This window comes from Ambystoma mexicanum, chromosome 10 (genome assembly GCF_040938575.1).
Source record: "Ambystoma mexicanum isolate Mex_15411 chromosome 10, UKY_AmexF1_1, whole genome shotgun sequence".
Classification (NCBI taxonomy): Eukaryota; Metazoa; Chordata; class Amphibia; order Caudata; family Ambystomatidae; genus Ambystoma; species Ambystoma mexicanum.
In genome coordinates, this window is record NC_090932.1 from 456,242,532 (window position 1) to 456,262,559 (window position 20,028).

General features: G+C 51.1%; 1 protein-coding gene across 5 annotated transcripts in view; it reads right to left on the bottom strand.

The window, feature by feature from the left end:
- The window catches only part of STAG1 (STAG1 cohesin complex component), a 2,120,576-nt gene that overhangs the window by 1,321,973 nt on the left and 778,575 nt on the right, over positions 1-20,028 (bottom strand). The window lies entirely within an intron of this gene.

Sequence of the window (20,028 nt, forward strand, 5' to 3'; positions counted from 1 at the left end):
GCTTCCAGGCGCTTCTATTCCTCACGCGGGTTCGATCCTCAACTCTCATCAGCCCGCCATCCGCCATCGCCGGAACCCTGCAAAACAAGAGATATCATTACAAAAGACTTAAGACATTTGAAGTGCCCAGAACTTACCGTTCGTGCAGTTAACGACGGACAGCAGTCCTCTGAGGTCAAGAGGCCTGCACCCTTATCCAGTGAAGAAACTGGTTACGGCACCCTGCCCCGAGGCAGATGGAGAGCTTGGCGTTCACTTACCTAAGGTGAGGGCGTTAACCTTTGGGGTTCTACAGGAGAAGAGAAAGGGAAGAGGAGAGAGGCACCCAATAACCCCAGTTCATTAATCCCATATTTCTATCTGCAGACATCTTACTCTTCGAGTCAGACATACAGTGCACAGAGGTCCAGCCCAAAGAGCCAACCGTGTGTTACACATCACCTTTGAAGATACGGCATTCACCCAGTCAAGACCGGCGCCTCTGCGGGAATCAGGTGAGCGTTACAGAAACTTCACGTTCGTAAGCGCGTTAAAAAAGTCCTCTTTCAATCTGTAAAGTTTGTTTTTATAATTAAATACCTCTTGTGTTTTCTGCAGGGTTTCGGAACACGGAGGGAAAACCTTCGGAAGATGCTGCAGCTGCGAGTGAAAACTTCTGACTGAGGAGATGCTGTGAACGAACAAATATTCAACGAATATGACAGAGTAGGAGGAAAACATCTGTCAGGTAAGTCTTCTCTGTGGTCTATGAGGCTCTGTAACTTGTTACAAGACCCAATGCCTCCCATCTTAGGTTTCTTTAGGTTCTGTGAGGAGAAACACCAGTAGCGTTACACTGCTGTCAGCAGACGCGAAGTGCATGTTCCAGCGGAGGCGGGGCTTAAGTAGCTCCCTAGAACAAATTAATAGAACCGTGCTGCTGCTTGTAAATGGATCCTCTGGGCGGCCACCTTAAGAGTAGGGAATTACTATTGAAACCCATGGCAGTCTATGGGATTGTATACTGTGAATGGTGTAAATGCCATATGTCCCAGGCTAACATCAACCTTTGACCTGCTGATTGATTTAATGTGTTCTGCCTAGCCTGAATGTCTGAGTGAAGACTAGGTTTTCTGACTGGTATCATGACAGCTCCATAGATGAGAATAATAAGGTTACTCACCGTAGTAACCACCTTACTCCTAGTCCATAGTCCCCTTTCCTCCATACTTCTGGGACATTCCTCCGTCCCCTGGGACGGGACCGGAGCACTTTGTAAAAAGCATCACATTTTTTAAAAAATGTGTCCTTCCTCTTTACGCAGGGTACCGCAGGTAGCCGTAACCCGCCCTCCTTAGCTCCGACCAGAGCATCGCCCATCAGTCCTTTTCTATCGCCAAGTCAGAGACCTTTACGCAATAATAGAAGGGATGGCGGGCGTATGGAGGAAAGGGGACTAGGAGTAAGGTGGTCACTACAGTGAGTAACCTTATTTTACTCCTACGTCCCGTCCCCTTTCCTCCATACTTATGGGAGATTCCCAAGCGCTCACAGGAACTACGGGTGGATGGAAACCCCCTACTGAAAAAGGTTTTTCAGCTCAGCCTGGCCAAACGGAGCATCAGATCTGGAGCTCAGGTCCAAACAGTAATGTTTACAAAATGCCGATGGGCAGGCCCAAGTAGCCGCTTTCACGATTGTCTCCCAGGGGACATACTTTTGAAAGGCAACAGCAACTGCCTTGCCCCTTACCAGATGTGCATGAATCCCTTTAGGGGGCTGGAGACCATGAACAGTGTAGGACTCTGTAATACAGGCAGCAATCCATCTGGAGATAGTCGCTTTGGTAATCCACAAGGTAAGCAGGCCTCCAAAAGGTCACCAATAGTTGAGAACTCCTAAATTCAGATGTTCTGTCGAGATAGAACTTAGAGCTCTTCTAACATCCATGCAATGCAAAACCCTCTCAGCTTCCGAAGCCGGGTTTGTAAAGAAGACAGGCAGGGAGATTGACCGATTTAGATGGAAATCAGAAACCACCTTTGGTAGGAAAGAAGTATTTGTCCTTAGGACAACCTTATCCTTGTGGAAAACCAAGGAGGGATGCTCCACTGACAAAGCTTGGAGCTCACTCACACGCCTTGCCGAAGAAACGGCGACCAAGAAAGACACCTTCCACGAAAGGTGCTTAAGATCTAGAGTAGCCATTGGTTCGAAAGGCTTATGGCACAAGGCCGTAAGGACCACGTTCAGATCCCACGTCAGATGCGGTTTGCGAACAGGAGGGTAAAGCAGCATTAGACCCGCAAAGTTCCCTTTAACCACTGGATTTGACAGTGAAAAAACACTGGTCCGTGGATAGGTAGGCGGCCACAGCCGAAAAGTAAGTCATGCATGACAGGACATGAATGCCTGACTCTGCTAGATGAGACGAAGGGCAGCACTGTCAGTCGTAGCCACCCTGTGGTCCAGCTGTTTGGCTAAGCACCAGTGACGGAACCAAAGCCATTTGCTTTTGTACTGAGACCTCGTCGAGGGTTTCCTGGCTGCCTGAATAATTCGCATGATGTCAACAGACAGGTTGAGATGTTCTAAAGATCTGAACTCGGGCACCATGCTGCCAAGCTGAACGATTCTGGGGAGGGGTGCCACAGCTGTCGATCTCCCTGGAGAAGCAGATCGGGAACCAACGGATGCCTGATCGGTGCACACACAGACAGATGTTGCAGCTCTGAAAACCTGAACCTGGCCAGCCACCACGGAGCTATGAGCAGAAGAGAACAGTTCACCGTGTTCCTCAGCTTGCAAATCGTCTGATTAATCAGAGGCGGAAAAGCACATGGTTGTGCCAGGGAATCTCGAGAACATCTCCAGAGAGGAGGCTGACAGCCCATTTCTGGAGGCATACAGAAGGAGTTTGTTTGTCGGTGTTGCGAAGAGGTCCACTTGCGGAGTGCCCCAACACAGGAATGTCTGTAAGAGGACCTCCGCTTTCAATTTCCACTCGTAACTGACCATTGTTTGTTGGCCGAGGGCATCTGCCTTAACGTTCAGCTGGCCCTGGATGTGTACTGCCACCAGCCAGACGCCATGCTGAATTGCCCATTCCCAAATCTGAATGGCAAGATCCACAAGAGGAGGGGACCTGGTGCCCCCTGCTTGTTGATGTAAAACATGGACACCACATGGTCTATGTGGACACAAACCACTTTGTTTGCAATGACCGGCCTGAACGCCTTGAGCGCCAGAAGCTCCAGAGGATTTATATGAAGGAACTTTTATTGGGGCAACCAGAGGTGGGAGACCTGAAGAAGATCCAACGTTGCACCCCACCCCAGATGGGAAGAGTCCGTCGTGATAGTCATCATCGGAGCGGGGGTCTTGAAAACCTGCGCCCACCGACAGGTTGCTGAGAAACCACCACCACACAAGGTCCATTCTCATGAAAGCCGGAATCTGGATTATCTTGGAGTCCTGATCCACAGCCTGACGCCAAGAACTCTGAAGAGCCATCTGCGTCCGCCTCTTCTTGAGGCGAGCAAGAGGAAGAACCAATACGCACGAGGCAATGAATCCCAGAAGCCTCTGGAACCACCAGGCAGACATGCTCTCCGACTGCACAAACATCTGACAAGTGGCCAACAGATCTGCCATTCTGTCCCCCAGTCAGGTAAACTCTGCAGTCGATCGTGTTCCAACGAAAACCCAGGAAGATCAAGTTCTGAGAGACAGTCATGGAAGATTTCCGCCAGTTCACCGACAGCCCAAGGTGGAACAGGAGCTGGAGGAGAGAATTAAGATTTCTCAAGGCTTTCAGAGGGCAAGAACTGTGCAACAACCAATCGTCCAAATACGGATACACATGGATACCCTGAAGCTGAAGATAAGCTGCGATAACCTACATCTTCGTAAAGACACGTGGTGCCGAGCTGAGGCCAAAGGGGAGCACTCGAAACTGGAAGTGCTCCTCCCCTACGGAAAACCGTAAGCGTCTCTGGTGTGGATTCCGGATCAGAATATGCATATGCGCATCCTGAAGGTCCACCACGCTGAGCCAATCGCCCTTCTGCAAAGAGGACTTTACCTGACAAGGCGTGATCATCTTGAATTTCTCTTGGGGTAGAGAAAGATTGAACTGGGAAAGGTCTAGGTTGGTGCGCAGGCCAGCGTGTTTGGGTTTGGACACCGTAAATAGCCGGGAGTAGAAGCCCTTGCCTCGCTCCCCTAGGGGGAAGGGTTCCATTGCTCTGAGATCCAGTCATCTCTGAAATTCGGCTTTGAGGGATGGCGACCCTGACTGCTGGAAGGGAGGATTGATGGGTGGGGTAGGGTGAAGGGGTAAGTGGAAGCCCCGCCCGTGCGACTGACAAGACCCACCGGCCATCAGTGATGGTCTGCCACGGCCTCCCAATGAGATAAATGTGTCCTCCGACCATGGTCTTGTGCAAGCTCAGATAACCCTCATTTAGCTGGTTTCTCAGTGGCGGCACCACCTGAACCTGAGGAGGAGGCTGAGGAGCGGGAGAAAAACCGACTCCGTTGCCGCCTTCGAAAGGAATTTCCCAAAGGTGCGTCAACCCTGCAGGATTTGCAATCTAAAAAAACTCTGAAACCAAAGGAAGGCCAAGGCTGCGACAACGATCTCCGTCCTGAAAGGTGGTTTAATTAGAGAATTATATACAGACAAGAAGATCACTATAAGGCCAGAAGACAAAGGAGGCGCATTAGTAATCCAGAACACGGAGGATTACAAAAAGGAATGCATGCGACAACTTAATGATCAAACCATTTATGCAAAAATAGATCATGATCCGATCAATAGGATCAGAACGGACTTAGAATCTATACTCACAAGAGCGGAGGAATTAGGAATAACATGCAAAACCAAGCAATATTTGCAAATTCCTGACCAAAAACACCACACTTTTATTTACTCCCAAAGATTCACAAGAGTTTGAGCAACCCACCCGGCAGACCAATTGTGGCAGCAACAGTAGGAGTACTACAACCTTTGGGTACTTACATCGATTATTTTTTACAACCGATCATACAGAAAACAACCAAGTACGTTAAAGACAGTACTCATTTCTTAAACATCTTGGAACAGATTCAACTGGAAGAGCACAACATCCTGTTCACCATAGACGTTAACAGTCTTTACACCAGCATACCTCATGACCTCGGACAATCAGCAGTAGAATGGCTTCTATTGCAGGAAGGAAACATAGGAGCTTACAAAGAATTTATCCTCACTCTTACTTTTATATCCATGAATTCTTACTTTACCTACGATAATGAATATTATCTTCAGACATCTAGCACTGCGATGGGGGCCACCATGGCCCCCTCGTATGTCAATGCATTTATGTACCATTTTGAAACTGAACATATCCTCGATAAAAAAGACTGAAATTACCATTTTAAAGTATGGCTACGATATATTGATGATATCTTCGGGATATGGAAGGGAACCAGAGAGTCATTGAAAGATTTCTTTACTTACATTAACCAGATCGACACACGAATACAATTCACGGCAGAAATGGGCAATCCCAACATTCATTACCTCGATGTGGAGGTTAAAGTCAACCAACAACGGATCACCACCTCATTGTATACTAAACCAACAGACAGGAACAACTTTCTACACCGCACGAGTTTCCACCCGCAGAACACGTTACGCAAATTACCATACGGTCAGATGCTACGTCTCAAAAGGATCATCAGTGATCAAGATGAATTGAACCAAGAACTACATAGACTTCAGGACAAATTACTTGCCTGAGGGTATAACCATGAAGAATTAGACAAAGCAACATCCAAAGTAGCAGTTAAGACCAGAGCCAGCACACTTCAACAAAGAGCAAAGGAGACGGCTCCAACGTGTATGTGTCAAATTCTCCAAACAAAGTGCACAAATAAAAAGATGCATTACCAAACATTGGGCTATACTTCGCAGCAACGAACGTACAACAGAACTATTCCAGACTAAGCCAGTGTTTGCATACCAACGCACCAGCAAACTACGTGATCTTCTGGTTAATACCAAAAGCAATAAAGACATACATCAGAAGCACAAACAACAAGGAACACACCCGTGCTTGAATTGTAATAACTATAACAATATCATCAAGGGGACCACAGTATCGCATCCCCATTCTGGAGAAAAAATCCAACTAAGATGTTTGGGAACGTGCAATACCGAGAACTGTGCCTACTGTATACGCTGCCCATGCGGACTTTACTATGTTGGTGAAAGTGGACGCAAGTTGAAAATCCGAATGAATGAACATAAGTCTTGCATACGCAACAAGAACAGAAACTCAGCAGTTGCTAGATACTTCGACCAGAAACACCACACAGCAGCACAATTGAGGTTCCAAATACTAGAGGTATTGAACCACAATCAACCAGGTATTGATCCTAAAAGAAGACAACAAAGAGGCATATTGGATAGACCGGTTGGACACATTATCACCTAGAGGAATGAATGAGGAATTTGATTTGAACTGCTTTCTATAAAACAAATAACTTTAAAGATCATTTACTGGACTGAACTACTTTTTGTTATGCACATACAAGGCACACTACCACACTCTCTACTAGTACTTCTAGTATTTCTCTTTTCTGTTTAACAGGTTCTGTGCAGACCGCAGTGTACTCCGGCTTGCACATTGCCAATTCTCCCTCTACCTCCACCAGTATCTCTCCAATGTGTTTAACAGGTTCTGTGCGTACCGTAGTGCACTATGCACTCCGGTTGGCACAATGCCAACTCTCCCCTTACATGACACTTATGCATTACAGCCTTATACACTTCTCGTTTGAATTCTTTTTCAGCAAGTTTTCATTTCAGTAATGTTATTTTTACATTTTTATTTATCATGTCCCAACACTTTGCAGAGTCTATATCTGCATTAATATTTAGAGTTTAATATCCACCCTTACATTCACGTACAGTTTCTACCACTTATTGGAGCGTTTCTCATAACATGGCGCTTCCGTATGAACAAGCGTCCATAATGAGTGAGTCAGTTACCACAGCAACCGGAGCCTCGCTATCACAGCACCATGTTTACTTAGGCAGCAGACGAGCGACAGCGTGAGACAGCCTCAGCAGGACACAAAAGGTATACAAGACCATCCGAAGACAGGGTGGTTTCATTCTGCGCATTCAGAATGTATGCCAGTTTAGTAACGTTATTTTATGTGTACAGGTGTACGCTTGTAATCGAACTACAGCGGCTTCGCCGCAATTCGGAACCCAAGGAATTACGTCAATAAACAGCATCGTTAAAGGTCCGATGCTCGTGAATCATTCTTCGTATGTCGGAACTACTTTTCTGCATGCGCTCACTCACGGTCTCATTATTCAGCATTACGTTAACACAGACATGGTTTCTATCATGATAAACAGATAGTACACAATCACTCGGGAAGCACGATTAGTCTTGCATGAAGAGCATGTAGTTACCAGTATATACACACCATCACAATCATTAAGCGTGCTATCTGACAAAGTGGTAAACACACGTTAGAGGCGATAACTATATTGTATATTGTGGTGAAACATGTTCAACAATGATTTCTTATGTATTTTTTCTCTTTTTCGTGTATGTCTTGCCTTCATGTATGTGGGTACCCTGTTTTGTTATAATGCATATTTTGAATGTGTGATGTTTTCCAATCTGATATGTTAGGTTTGCTTTTCTTATTTTAATTGATTTTGATTACGGTCACAATTAACACTGATTGTTTTTTGAATTGGACCATTATGTTGATTAGACAAGGCCCCGATGAAGGACTATTTAGTCCGAAATGCATTGGCCATTTGATGTTTTGCTTAGTAATGATAATAACTTTTGAAGATTAACTAATAAAATCTGCCAACCTATGCACCAAATATATTTTTTCATTGGATTATCAAGATACTATAATATTTGAAGAATTCCAACAAGATATTAAGGTGTGCGTCCCACACCGCAGGCAACATTGCCTAGGTCTTTTTTCCCCTGAAAGGTGGTTTTACCAGGACAGACAAGGACTTGGTGGTCTGAGTGCTGTCCTTCGTTTGGGTCAGCTCCACGTCTGTTGTAGAATGAAAAAGCTCCTTGCCATCAAAAGGCAGGTCCAAAACCTTATCCTGCACCTCCTTAGAGAACTTGGAGTTATCCACGCCAAGCATAAGGCCCTGAGCCGAGGTGTCGACATGATGCGCCGCTGCCTCTATCAAATCCTGCGACAGGACCCTTGCATCTGACAATCCCGCTTTGAAATCATCTAGCTTTTCAGTGGGAATAAACTCCTCAAAGTCGGACAGACCTTTCCACATTTTCATATTTGCCCCCACTAACACCAGTTCTGCATTGGCTTGACACAGCTGCAAGGCTGAATTAGCGAAAATCTTCTTCCCAAGGGAGTCAAGAAGCTTGTCCTCTTTGGCCAGAACCTGTGTAGCCGTTGTAGAAGAGGATGCGGCAGCTCTGGATTACAAAGTAGCCGCATCCACTACTGTGGAGGAGGGGGCAGACAACACAAAGGCCAACTCTTCCGAGGAAGAGAGGCTGTAGTGCGCGCTAATTTTCTTGTTGACAAAAAATCCAGTGTGTGGTTTCTCCCAGACTTTACAGACCTCGGCCAAAATGTCCTGCTGCAAGAACAAGCCAGTACGCTCCGAAGGAGACAAGGTGAACGCCCCCAAAAGCACACCCTCCTGCGGAGCGGATGCCTCGGGTACTGGAACATCCAACAGACTCATGTCCAGCACCCGGTCGTGAAAGGCTCTGACAGAGTGGGGCTGGTCTTCGCTGTCCTGAACGTTGTCCGACAGGTCCAGATCCAGCTGAGTCGCATCAGGCACCACAATAGACTTGTGCACTGGGACAACGGAGGCAGGGTTGCAAGAGTTGGGGGAGGCCCAGCCGGTAAAGTCGGCGCCAGCGGAACCTTAGGAACCAAAGCTGGGACCATCGGCGCAGGCGGGCATAGCTCCCTAAACAAGCCTCGAAAGTACTCCTTCATGGGGTCGGAATGCATAAGTCTTTGAAACTTGCCAAAAAAGACGTCCTCCGCCAAAGATTTAGGCACGACTGGAGGAAACGTCATGAGCGGAGTACTTCCAGGGACGCAAGGGAGAGTGTTGCCAAGAGGGCCCTTCCCTACTGGTGTCCACATAAATCAAGTGCGCCGATGCCGTAGAAGCGAGACATTGTGCGGTAGGAGTATCTGAGCATTCCAGTCAAACTGGACGAAACAGATGTGCACAAGGAAACCGATGTTCACCCGAAAAACCACTCCCTACACCTAGGGCCATTGGCGTAGTATGTAAGGAAGGTATCCAAAATGGCCACCGTGGTCTTGGTGGGAACAGCCACCATTTGGTTGGCACCTGAGGAGAACTGTGACATGTGTGGAAGTGAGGCAGAGGACCCCACAGGTGGGTCAGGGGTCTTTATCTTAGCCTTAACACAAGGAACCTCGGCCGAGCCGGTACTGTGTGGCCTAGGATGTTTGTGACATGCTATCAGTCAAACTAGCCTTCCAAGGAAAGACCTCAGCACTGCCGGTAACAGAGGGATTACGGTCCAAGACCGCATTCCATGCCTCCTCAACAGATCTGTAGTCACCGTTTGAACGGGAACGATGAGGAACACACCTCACCGACAAGACCTTAACAGGCCTCACAGAACTCCTCGTCACCTTAACCTCTAAACGAGGGACCTCGGACCAGAGTGCAGTAAAAGCCACTTCACAACAAGCCTTGAACTTCCGTTCGGTATCAACAGCCTCAACTGAGGCCTTGGGGCATAACGTGGTGTTTCTACGGGAAGCTCCAGACAAGAAGACCTCGAAGCAAGCTCCGGTAACCGACGCCCCAGTAGAACTGGGCCCACAAATAGGCCCCATAGGAGGGGCCTCTGATTGTAATCTGGTGTCAATAGGCCCCTTACGGAGGCCCTCGGAGAAAACTCTGGTACACTTTTTAGGCCTAAAAGGCACCTCAGGGCAAGCCCCGGTAATAGAGCTTTTGATACTCATCCCGGACCAGGAAGGACTCCCCAGCCGGGGTGCTCTAAAAAGTAAAGAACTCACCGGGTGTTTCTTCTTCTCGTCGATGAAAGTTTGAAAGTGCGCCTGGGGAGTACGGTGAAACAACTCCCACCGCTCCAAACGACGTTGAAGCGCCCAGACCGGAATGAAGTCATAATAAAAACACGAATCCCACCGGTGGTCCGCACCCAAACACTTTAAAAAAGAGAATGGGATCCGCCCTAGTGAAGCTTCGCTGACGAGAACAATTTGGGAAGTCTAGCTGAAATGGCATAGACGGACTACGACGCGACCGCTAAGCCAGAGCAAGAGATGAGGAAACTCTCCCACAGGAGGGAGGAATGTCCAATAAGTATGGAGGAAAGGGGACGGGACGGAGTACTGGCATCACTTTCTGCAGCTAGGTGACAACCGGTAGAGAATTTCCCGTACTTCTTGCGTAGGATAACAGCTTAGCGCGCCAAGCTCTGCACAGTCGTTCTTACAGCAACTTCCCAGTCATATTCTCTTATACTAAAGTTGACCTGAACACCTAGGTATTTCATGGTGTAGACTTGCTCTAGTTTGTTTGGCCCCAAGAATATTGAAAAACTTACATTTTCTGCTTCCATTTAGCACACAAATGTTAGTTACTCACCGTAGTGTCCTCAGTCCCCTTTCCTCTATACTGCATGGGCGTCCCTTCCATAGGACGGAACTTTTTTCTCCAGTAAAAACCTTCTTCCCCTTTAAATTTAGAGGTGGTGGAGGGAGGGGTGCGGCCCTTGGAGTATGTGCTGCCTTGACTCTGCCCTCCGGCGCCACACCTCAGTTCCCTTTGATATGTTAATAGATTTAACATTGCTTAATGACACCAGTTTTATCTGTGGGGGAGCGGGGGGGGGGGGGTTTGGGGAACGTATAGAGGTAAGGGGACAAAGTAGCAAGCATGTTAGTCACTACGGTGAGTAACTTCTAATTACTCTTATGTCCCGTCCCCTTTCCTCCATACTGCATGGGCGATTACAACTGAATGTAGCCCCAGGGTGAAGAGGAGATCTTCCTTAAGCAAATAGGTTCCTGAGAACCGCCTGTCCGAAAGCCGCATCACATATAGAGCCGGCATCCAAACAGTAATGTTTGCAGAAAGCCAAGGCAGTGACCCAAGTGGACGACCTGCTTATGACTTGCCAAGGGACATGGCGCTAGAATGCAATGGCTGTTGCCTGGGCCCCGACTGCGTTGGCGTGCAGGTTGGCCGGAAGCGGCTTCTGCTGGCCCTCGTATGCTTCTTTGATGGCCGAGATACTCCAGTGGATTATGGAGGCCTGATAGCCTGGTCTTGCACCTCCGAAGTGACAAACAGGGTGTCTGATTTGCGGAACCCCTTGGTCCTGTCGAGGTAGAATTTCAGGGCACGCCTGACATCCAGGCAGTGCAGAACGCTGTGCCTCCTCCTTAGTATCGGCAAAAAACGTAGGAAGGAAGTTACTTACCTGTAAATGTTCTCCAGCAAGGGTCTGGCATGGATTTACATGCTCATGAATATTCCCCGTCAGGCTGGAAATTCTCGGTAAAGAAAAAATCAGTATCAGTCTTGTTTCTGATCTGTCTTTCTTAGCAGTAACCAATCACTGGTCTCTGGGTCATACTGCCCGCAGCCAATGACTGCCCTCTCCCTAAGTCCCACCCCTGGCAACCATCCTCAGATTTGGTAGCACGTAAAGTGGCAGTATGACCAAGTGAAGAGCCGCAGAGGGGATGGAGGGAGGGTTTGCATGCAAATCCATGCCAGACCCATGCTGGAGAACAACAGTTACAGGTAAGTAACGTGTTCCTTCTCCAGCATGGGGTCTGGCATGGATTCACATGCTCATGAATATAAGAATACATAGCAGTACACACATGCACAACCACGGGAGGTGGCAAGGCTCAATATTAAGCATTATATAAAACTCAACATTAAGCATCTCTTACCTCCTCACCAGGCTCACCTTAAGCGAACAGGTTGCGCAGCACTGCCTAGTCGACTCTGGACTCCTCCCTGGAATCCCAGTCGACGCAGTAGAATCTCGTGAAGGTGTGCGTCGACCTCCACGTAGCAGCCCTGCAGATGTCCAGCAGGGGCACACCAGACAAGAACGCCGTGGTAGCAGCGATTACTCTGGTCCAATGGGCTCTCGGACGGCCGGGCAACTGTCTGTTTGCCAACCGATGACAGTGCATGATGCAGCCGGAGAGCCATCTGGAAATGGAAGCCTTCGAGAGAGCCTTCCCTTGGTTCACAGGTCCAAAGTTCACAAACAGCTGTGATGTCTTCCGAAATCTCTTCGTTCAGTCCACGTAGAACTTCAGCGTTCTAGCTACATCCAGCGAGTGCAAAGTACTCTCGGCCGGCGACAAAGGGAAAAAGACTGGTAACACCAAGGGCTCGTTGAGATGGAAGTCCGACGGCACCTTGGGAATGAAGGAGGGGTGCGTCCTCAGCACTACCCTCGTCTCGTGGAAAGTCAAGTATGGAGGCTTGCAGGATAGGGCCTGAATCTCTCCCACGCGTCGTGCAGAGGTGATGGTCACAAGGAACGCTGTCTTCCACGACGAACTTCAACGGAGCCGAATGCAAGGGCTCATGAGCCTGGTCAGCACCACGTTGAGCTCCCACGCCAGGGCTGGAGCCTTCACCGACAGGACCGATCGAAAAAATCCTTTCATAAACTCCTTCACCAGGCGATGAGACCACAGGGACGATCGTCCTGCAGTTCTGGTGTATCGGGAAATGGCTGCCAGATATATCTTGATGGAAGCATGAGCTAGTCCAGCTTTGGCCAGCGACAGTAAGTATGGTAGCACTCGAAGGGCTGTAATCCGTAGAGGGTTAATCTACTGTGCACGGCACCAGACAGAGAACCTCTTCCACTTGTGTCCGTAGCACTTGAGAGTTGAGGACGCCCTGGCCTTTGCAAGAACCTCTCTGCAGTCAGCCGGGATATCGTACCCTCCAAACTCTAGTGCTGCAGGAGCCAAGCCTGCAAGTTCAGCGACTCCGGTTCGTGATGAAGAATGGCGCCTCCTACTCTGGAGAGAAGATCTGCGTCCGTCGGCAGTTTGACTGGTGGGGACGCTGATAAGTTCAGGTGGTCTTGGAACGAGATCTGTCTCTGCCACCTCGGTGCAACGAGGATCATCCTGCACCGGGACCTCTTGAGTTGGTTGATGAGCCTGAGCAGCAACGGTAACGGAGGGAATGCATACAGGACCAGGCCGTCCCAGGGGAACGAGAAAGCATCGCCCATGCTCCTCGGCTGGGGGAACCTACTGGCGAACCTCTGGCACTTGGAGTTTGTTGCTGTTGCAAACAGGTCGATTTGGGGCTTGCCCCATCGCCAGAAGAGTTGATCCACTTGATCCTGCCGTAGTTTCCCACTCGTGGCCAGAGCGCAGCTCCCTGCTGAGTGAGTCGTCAATGGTGTTTTTTATCCCTGCTAGATGAAAAGGTACCAGAAACATCCCCTGGGCAACGGCCCAGTGCCACAGATCCTGGGCTTCCTTGGACAGGGCTGGGGATCTGGTTCCTCCCTGCTTCCGGATGTAGAACATCGTGGTGGTGTTGTCGGTGAAGATCCTCACCACCTTGCCCTTGAGGGACGGGAGAAATGACGTCAGGGCCCAGAACACTGCTCGGAGCTCCAGTATGTTAATTTGGAGCGACCTCTCCTCTGGGAGCCACAGGCCTGTCGCGTGAAGATCTCCGGTGTGCGCTCCCCACCCCTCCAGGGAGGCATCCATCGTCACTGTTACCTGGTATGCTGGGGTCTGACATTCCGTGCCCGCCGCAAGATTCGCGCGGCTGCCCCACCATCGAATTGCTTGGCGGAATACTTCGTTGAGCGAGATCTTGTCCTCGAAGCTGCCCGTCGCTTGCATCCAACGGGCGTCGAACTTCTGCAGAGGGCGCATCGGAAGCCTGCACAGGCACACCAGATAGAAGCAAGAGGACATCATCCCGAGAAGGGACTTGATGGTCCTCAATCTGGCCACGTCCGTGGCCAGCAGACACTAATGCCCAGGACGGCCTGTGTTCTTTCCTCTGACGGCGAGGCCAATCGCGCCACTGTATCGAGCTTGGCTCCCAGAAACAGTGCGACCTGCGACGGAACCTGGTGGGATTTGGGGAAGTTGATGAGAGTCCCAGGTCCGTGAGCAGTCGGACAGTCTTTGCTGTGTGTTCGACGGCGAGTTCCCTTGTCCCTGCTCGGATGAGCCAGTCGTCCAGGTAGGGGTAGATGTGGATCCCCTGCAGGCGCAGCCGCGCCGCCACTAGTGCCAGGCACTTGGTGACACCCTGGGTGCCGACTTCAATCCGAAAGGTAGGGCATTGAACTGGTAGTGCTGCCCTAGGACTACGAACCTGAGAAACTTTCGGTGTCCTTTTAGGATGGGGATGTGAAAGTACGCATCCTCCAAATCCAACGACTATAGGAAGTCGCCTTCCTCCAGCTGGCCCAGCACGTGCTGGAGGGTGACCATCCGGAACTTCTGTGATTTGATATATTTGTTTAGCGGACGCAAGTCCAGGATGGGACGCCAACCTCCTGTCTTCTTCCTGACGAGGAAGTATCTTGAGTATACTCAAGCCCTGGAGCCTCTTTGGGACAAGCTCGATGGCTCCTTTCTTGAGCATCGCCCTTACCTCTAACAGCAGTTGAGGGACGTGGTTTTCCTTCCTGGCCACTGAAGGAATTCAGGGGCACTACTTTCGAAATTCCAGAGTGTGCCCGTGGGCCAGGGCATCCAACACCCAACGGTCGGTGGAGAGGACTCCCACACGCTGACAAACTTCGCCAGCCGGCCTCCCACCAGGGTGCTTCGGTGGGGGCCCGACGCAACGGCCGGTTCAGTCTTTCTTGGAAGCAGCCTTGCCTCCTTGGCGACGATGGCGAGATCCACCTGACTTGCCTCGTCCCCTGTAGGCTTCTTGCGACGGAGAGCGGGCCGCCTGACGGTAGGTCGAGGAGCCGCCGCCGAATCCTTTGGAGGCACCTTGCTTGCCTCCGGAGTTCCGAAAGGGTGGCTGCCGTTGCTGCAGAACTCCCAAGGCCCGAGCCGCCTCCGTGTCGGTCTTGATGGCATGCAGCGACTCATCCACTGTCTTTCCAAACAGATTGTTCCCGTCGAAGGGCATGTCCAAAACCTTGGCTTGCACGCCCTGGCGGAAATCCGTCGCCTTGAGCCACCCCCGCCGTCGAAGGCAAATGCTGTTGCCCAACTGGCAGAAACGGGTGTCAGCAATGTCCATGGCCACAGTTGTGGTGTGGTCCAACGCCACATCACCCTCCTGTAGGATCGCCAGGGCCTCTGCCCTCTTTTCGTCCGGGAGGAAGTCCAACAGGGGGGGTGATCTTGTACCACAATTCCCTGTCGTAGCGGGCCACAATCGTTAGGGCGTTGGCCGCCTTAATCGTTGTCGCAGCTGACGCGATGACTCGTTGTCCCACTGCGTCCAGCTTCTTTCCCTCGCCGTCCGGTGGGGAAGTTGAAGATGAAGCCAATGGCCCCGCCTTCTTCTTGGCTGCTGCTGAGACGACCGAAACCAGGGTCGGCTGTGCCCTAAGGCACAAGGGGGCGGCGTCGGGGACCCGGTGGTACTTCTCGTACCGGTCCCTCTTTGCAGGTGTCGTGGATGGGTTCTTGAGGAGGGCAAGTCCCTCGTCCCAGATGTCATCCAGCAACGGCACTGCAAGGACAGTCTTCCTCTTGGCCTCGCGCCGTTGGTAGAGGAAACCTTCCTTCTCTTCGGGGCAGAGCTGAAAAAGCTTGGATGCCCTGGCAATCATGGCGTGGAAGGAGCCAATCTCGTTGGGCGGGGATGCCCGAGGAATCAGACGGGAGGCTAGTCCCGTTGTCGCTGCCGTCATCCGTCCCAGTCGTGGCAGTGTCCGTTCCTGTTTCGTCCCTCGGGACCGGGGAAGGCGACAAAGGCTGAGAAGGCCGTGAGGGCTGAAGGGGCACTCTATGAATTCTCCTCTTGTTTGGAGGGCTTCTCGACGGACCCGGTACAGCTGGGTCATCCGCCGTTGTAGGGGCAGTCTCGTCCTTATCTCTGTGCATAAGGCTTGGATTGCCGTCAAAATGGCCGCAGAGTTTTCCTGCGGCTCGGGTTGCGACAGGCATGCCGGGAGCGACGGTTGTTCCTCCTCCACGGGAACCTATTCGTCGTTGCCACCCTCACTCTCGTAGTCGCCCTCGTCAGGACCTCTTCCAAATTCTCAGGCAGTTCCTCCTCGGAGGTTGTGTCCGTGTCCGTAACGGCCACCGCCACCCCCCCCTTTTTCCACCCGGGTCTTCACGGGGGTCTTCTCGATGGGCTTAAAAGAGGATTCCCCCTGCGAAAGCAGGGAAACTCTGGGCCCCGAGGTCGCCTCCACTGGGATAGCCTCCACAGGCTTCGCCAGGGCAGCAGCAACTACCTCGATAGAGGCCTTAGCCAGGTGAATCAAGGCCTTCACTACCTTGGGCGCGCTCCAGGCCTTCACCTTAGGGCGAGGGTCACCGCCTTGCTTCCCTTTGGCCTGATCCTTCGAGATCGACCGGGGCCTCTCCAGAAGCTTAGCCGGGTTCTCAGATTTTCTCTTCCGAGCCAGAGCGTTGGCTCGCGGTTGATGGCGTCAGTGAATGTGTGCCCTGCCAGGCAGCCGAGGAGCCCGACCGTTCGGCGTTCCCGGTATCCGCGGACTCACGGTGCTTTGCCATTTGTTGGGCCCCCCGTCGCCGGGGCGCCCTCACAGGACTTAGAAGACCGCTCGGACTTCTCACCTGCTTGGCTCTTGCATTCCAGCCAGTTGGAGAGACTGGTCCGACGATGCCTCATAGTCCGATCCGACATGTTCATGCAAAACGCACAGTCCTTCTCCACGTGCGTTTTGTCCTCGTGGAGGCAGTAAAGGCATTTCGAATGCTTGTCCTCGAACACATTTTGTAGGTTGCATCCAGGGCAGATCCTGAACAGCTTGCCAGGAGTCGTGCTTCCCTTCTCCTGCGCCATGTTCTTCTCGACCGTGAGGTAGGCCTTAAACTTATGGAATCCTCCAAGAAGCGTAGCTCGACGAAAACTTCACCCTTGAGGGGCGTAGATGAATCCAAAACGGGTCCCCGTTGATCGGAAGTAGAAATGGTGGAGATTGAGGCTCGATTAAACCGAAAAATTATAAATTTCTTTAAAAAAGCGCAAAACGCAGCAAAAGCTCGAGAGCTATAGCACGAGGACTCCCAACACGTGAACGTGCGGTAAAAATCTGAGGATGGCTGCAAGAGGCGGGGCTTAGGGAGAGGGCAGTCATTGGCTGGGGGCAGTATGACCCAGAGAACAGCGATTGGTTACTACTAAGAAAGACAGATCAGAAACAAAACTGATACTGATTTTTTCTTTACCGAGGATTCCCAGCCTGACGACAGGGAATATTCATGAGCATGTGAATCCATGCCAGACCCCATGCTGGAGAAGGACGATTTCCTCATTCAAATGGAAAGCCGACGGCACCTTAGACAGAAATGCTGGGTGTGTCCGTAGGACTTTGTCCCTGTGAAAGGTATTATATGGTTCTGAGGCGACCAGTGCCGTGATTTCGCCGACTCTGCGAGCCAAGGTAAGGCCGACTAGTAAGGCCGTCTTAATGGTGATCAGCCCGATGTCCACAGATGCCAAAGGCTCAAATGGTTTGTGTGCTAGAGTGCTAAAGACTATGTTGAGGTTCCACACAGGATGTGGCTACTTGATGGGCGGGTAGAGCCTTGCAAGCCCTGTCAAATGTTTGACAATCAGATTGGAGAAGACCCCCCCCTCCTCCGAGTTCCTCTAAGCCTCCATGGCTGCGAGGTAAGTGCGGCAGGTGTCCACCTGCACGCCAGAGTGGGCGAGGTGCGCCGAGAAGGATTTCCCTCGAGCCTGCCCAGTGGCAGAACATGGTCCATTTACTTTTAGACTGGGCCGTGCTAGCCTTGCTCCTTGTATGATTTCCAGATTAGCCTGTGAGAGGCTGAGATGCCTTTAGAATGACCTGCTCAGGAACCAAGCTGTGAGGGTTAGTTTGTGGCGCGGGTGGATGACCATACTCCCCTGCTGTGCCAGATTTGCAGTGCCCGTCAGACGGTGAATCAGAGGCATCTCCGAGAGGCTGAGCAGCTCAGGGAACCATGGCTTGGCCACCCACCAGGGAGCTATTAGAATGATTTTGAGCTGGCAAGACTCCTTGGTCTTGAAAATCACTCTGAATCAGAGGAGTGGGTGGGAAGGCATATGCGGTCATGCCGTTCCAATGAATCCAAAATGCGTCGCCCAGGGAGCCGGCCCATGTCCCTGCCAGGAGGCTAACTGAGGGCACTTCTTGTTGTGCCAGGTGGCAAAAAGATCCACCTGGGTGAGACCCCATCTGTTGAAGATCTACTGAATAACTAGGTTGTTTAGCTGCCACTCGTAATTGTCAGGTCCCAACCTGCTGAGCCTGTCCGACACCAGGTTGGATTCCACCAGAAGGTGGGCTGCCGTGAGGTAGATGTTTCCCAAGGCCCACTCCCACAATCTGATTGGCAGTCTGCACAGTGGAGGGGATCCTGTGCCTCCCTGCTTGTTGACATAGTACATGCTGGTCGAGTTGGCCATCCGGATGAGGACAACCTTGCCCCTGATAAGTGGGAGGAATGCTCCGGGCGCTAGCCAGATGGTGTTCAACTCCAACAAATTGATGTGGTATTCCTGCTCCTGTTGAGTACAGGTTCTGTGGACCGAGAGATTGTCCAGGGTGGTTCCCAGCCTTCGAGCGAGGAGTCCATGGTGATGGTGACTTGCGTGGTGGGAGGCCGGAAGGGCTTGTCCGTCCATAGGTTGCAGTCCCTGGACCACCATGCGAGATCCGGGCGGAGAGTTGGAGGAACGTTGATCATCTCAATGCAGCCGAATCCTCATCCTCCGTCTTGTGTGTAGGATGGCTAATAGGGCTGCTGCAAGAGACCCAGGAGATGATGGTACCACCAGGCCGAGGTCAGCTCTCTGATAAGGAAGTGAGTGGTGGCCCTTCTGATGGCCGAGATCTTGTCCTCAGACAGAAACACCTTCTTGGAGCACATGTCCCAGATGAGGCCCAAGAATGTCAGTCTGCGTGGGTTGTAGCTGCGACTTCTTGAGATTCAGCGAAAACCCAAGATCGCGCAGTGTGTTCATATGGGTATGGGAAGAGTGGTAAACCATTTCCAGAGATGTAGCCCTATCGAGCCAGTCATCAAGGTATGGGTAGATGGAGGCCCTGCGCTCTGAGGAGGGCAGTCACAGTAATGATGAGTCTGGTAAAGACGCTGGGGGCCGAGTTGAGGCCAAAAGGGAGGACCTTGTATTGGAAATGGTAGCCCTTGATCCTGAACCTTAGGAAAGAACAATGGGGCTGCCAAATTGGGACATGTAGGTACGCGTCCTTCAGATCCAGGGAGCACATCCAGTCTCCATTGCACAACGTCTCCGCTATAAAAGCTGGCATAACCATCTTCAATTTTTGTAGAGTTAAGGAGAGGTTGAGGGTGGAAAGGTCTGGCACAACTCTCAGGCCCACCTGGTTCTTTTTCTGAATGGTGAAAATCCTGGAGTAAAAGCCCAAGCCTTGCTGGGAGGCTGGGACTTCCTCCACGGCCTGGCTCTGTACGAGCGCCAGAAGAGTTGCTGTCCCAACTTGGAGGAGAGGCTGGGATGGGCAGGGCAGGTGGTATCCCGTGGATACTCTGGAGAGGATCCGGAGATACGCGAAATTCTGGCGCCAGAAATGTGCATGGAGAGCAAGCCTGCCTTCCTCACCGCCACCACCACTGGAGCCACGTGGACCCAGAGGGGCGCGTAATGCCTTCTTTCCCTCAGAGGATGTTGCAGAGAAGGGGAAGTGGAAAAAGCCCCTACTCCCTTTTTGTTGCTTGTGACTATTTTGAGTCGGCGAGCGGTCTGGCTGCCTGGACCTCCGTTCCTGGATGCTGCAGAACCCTCCG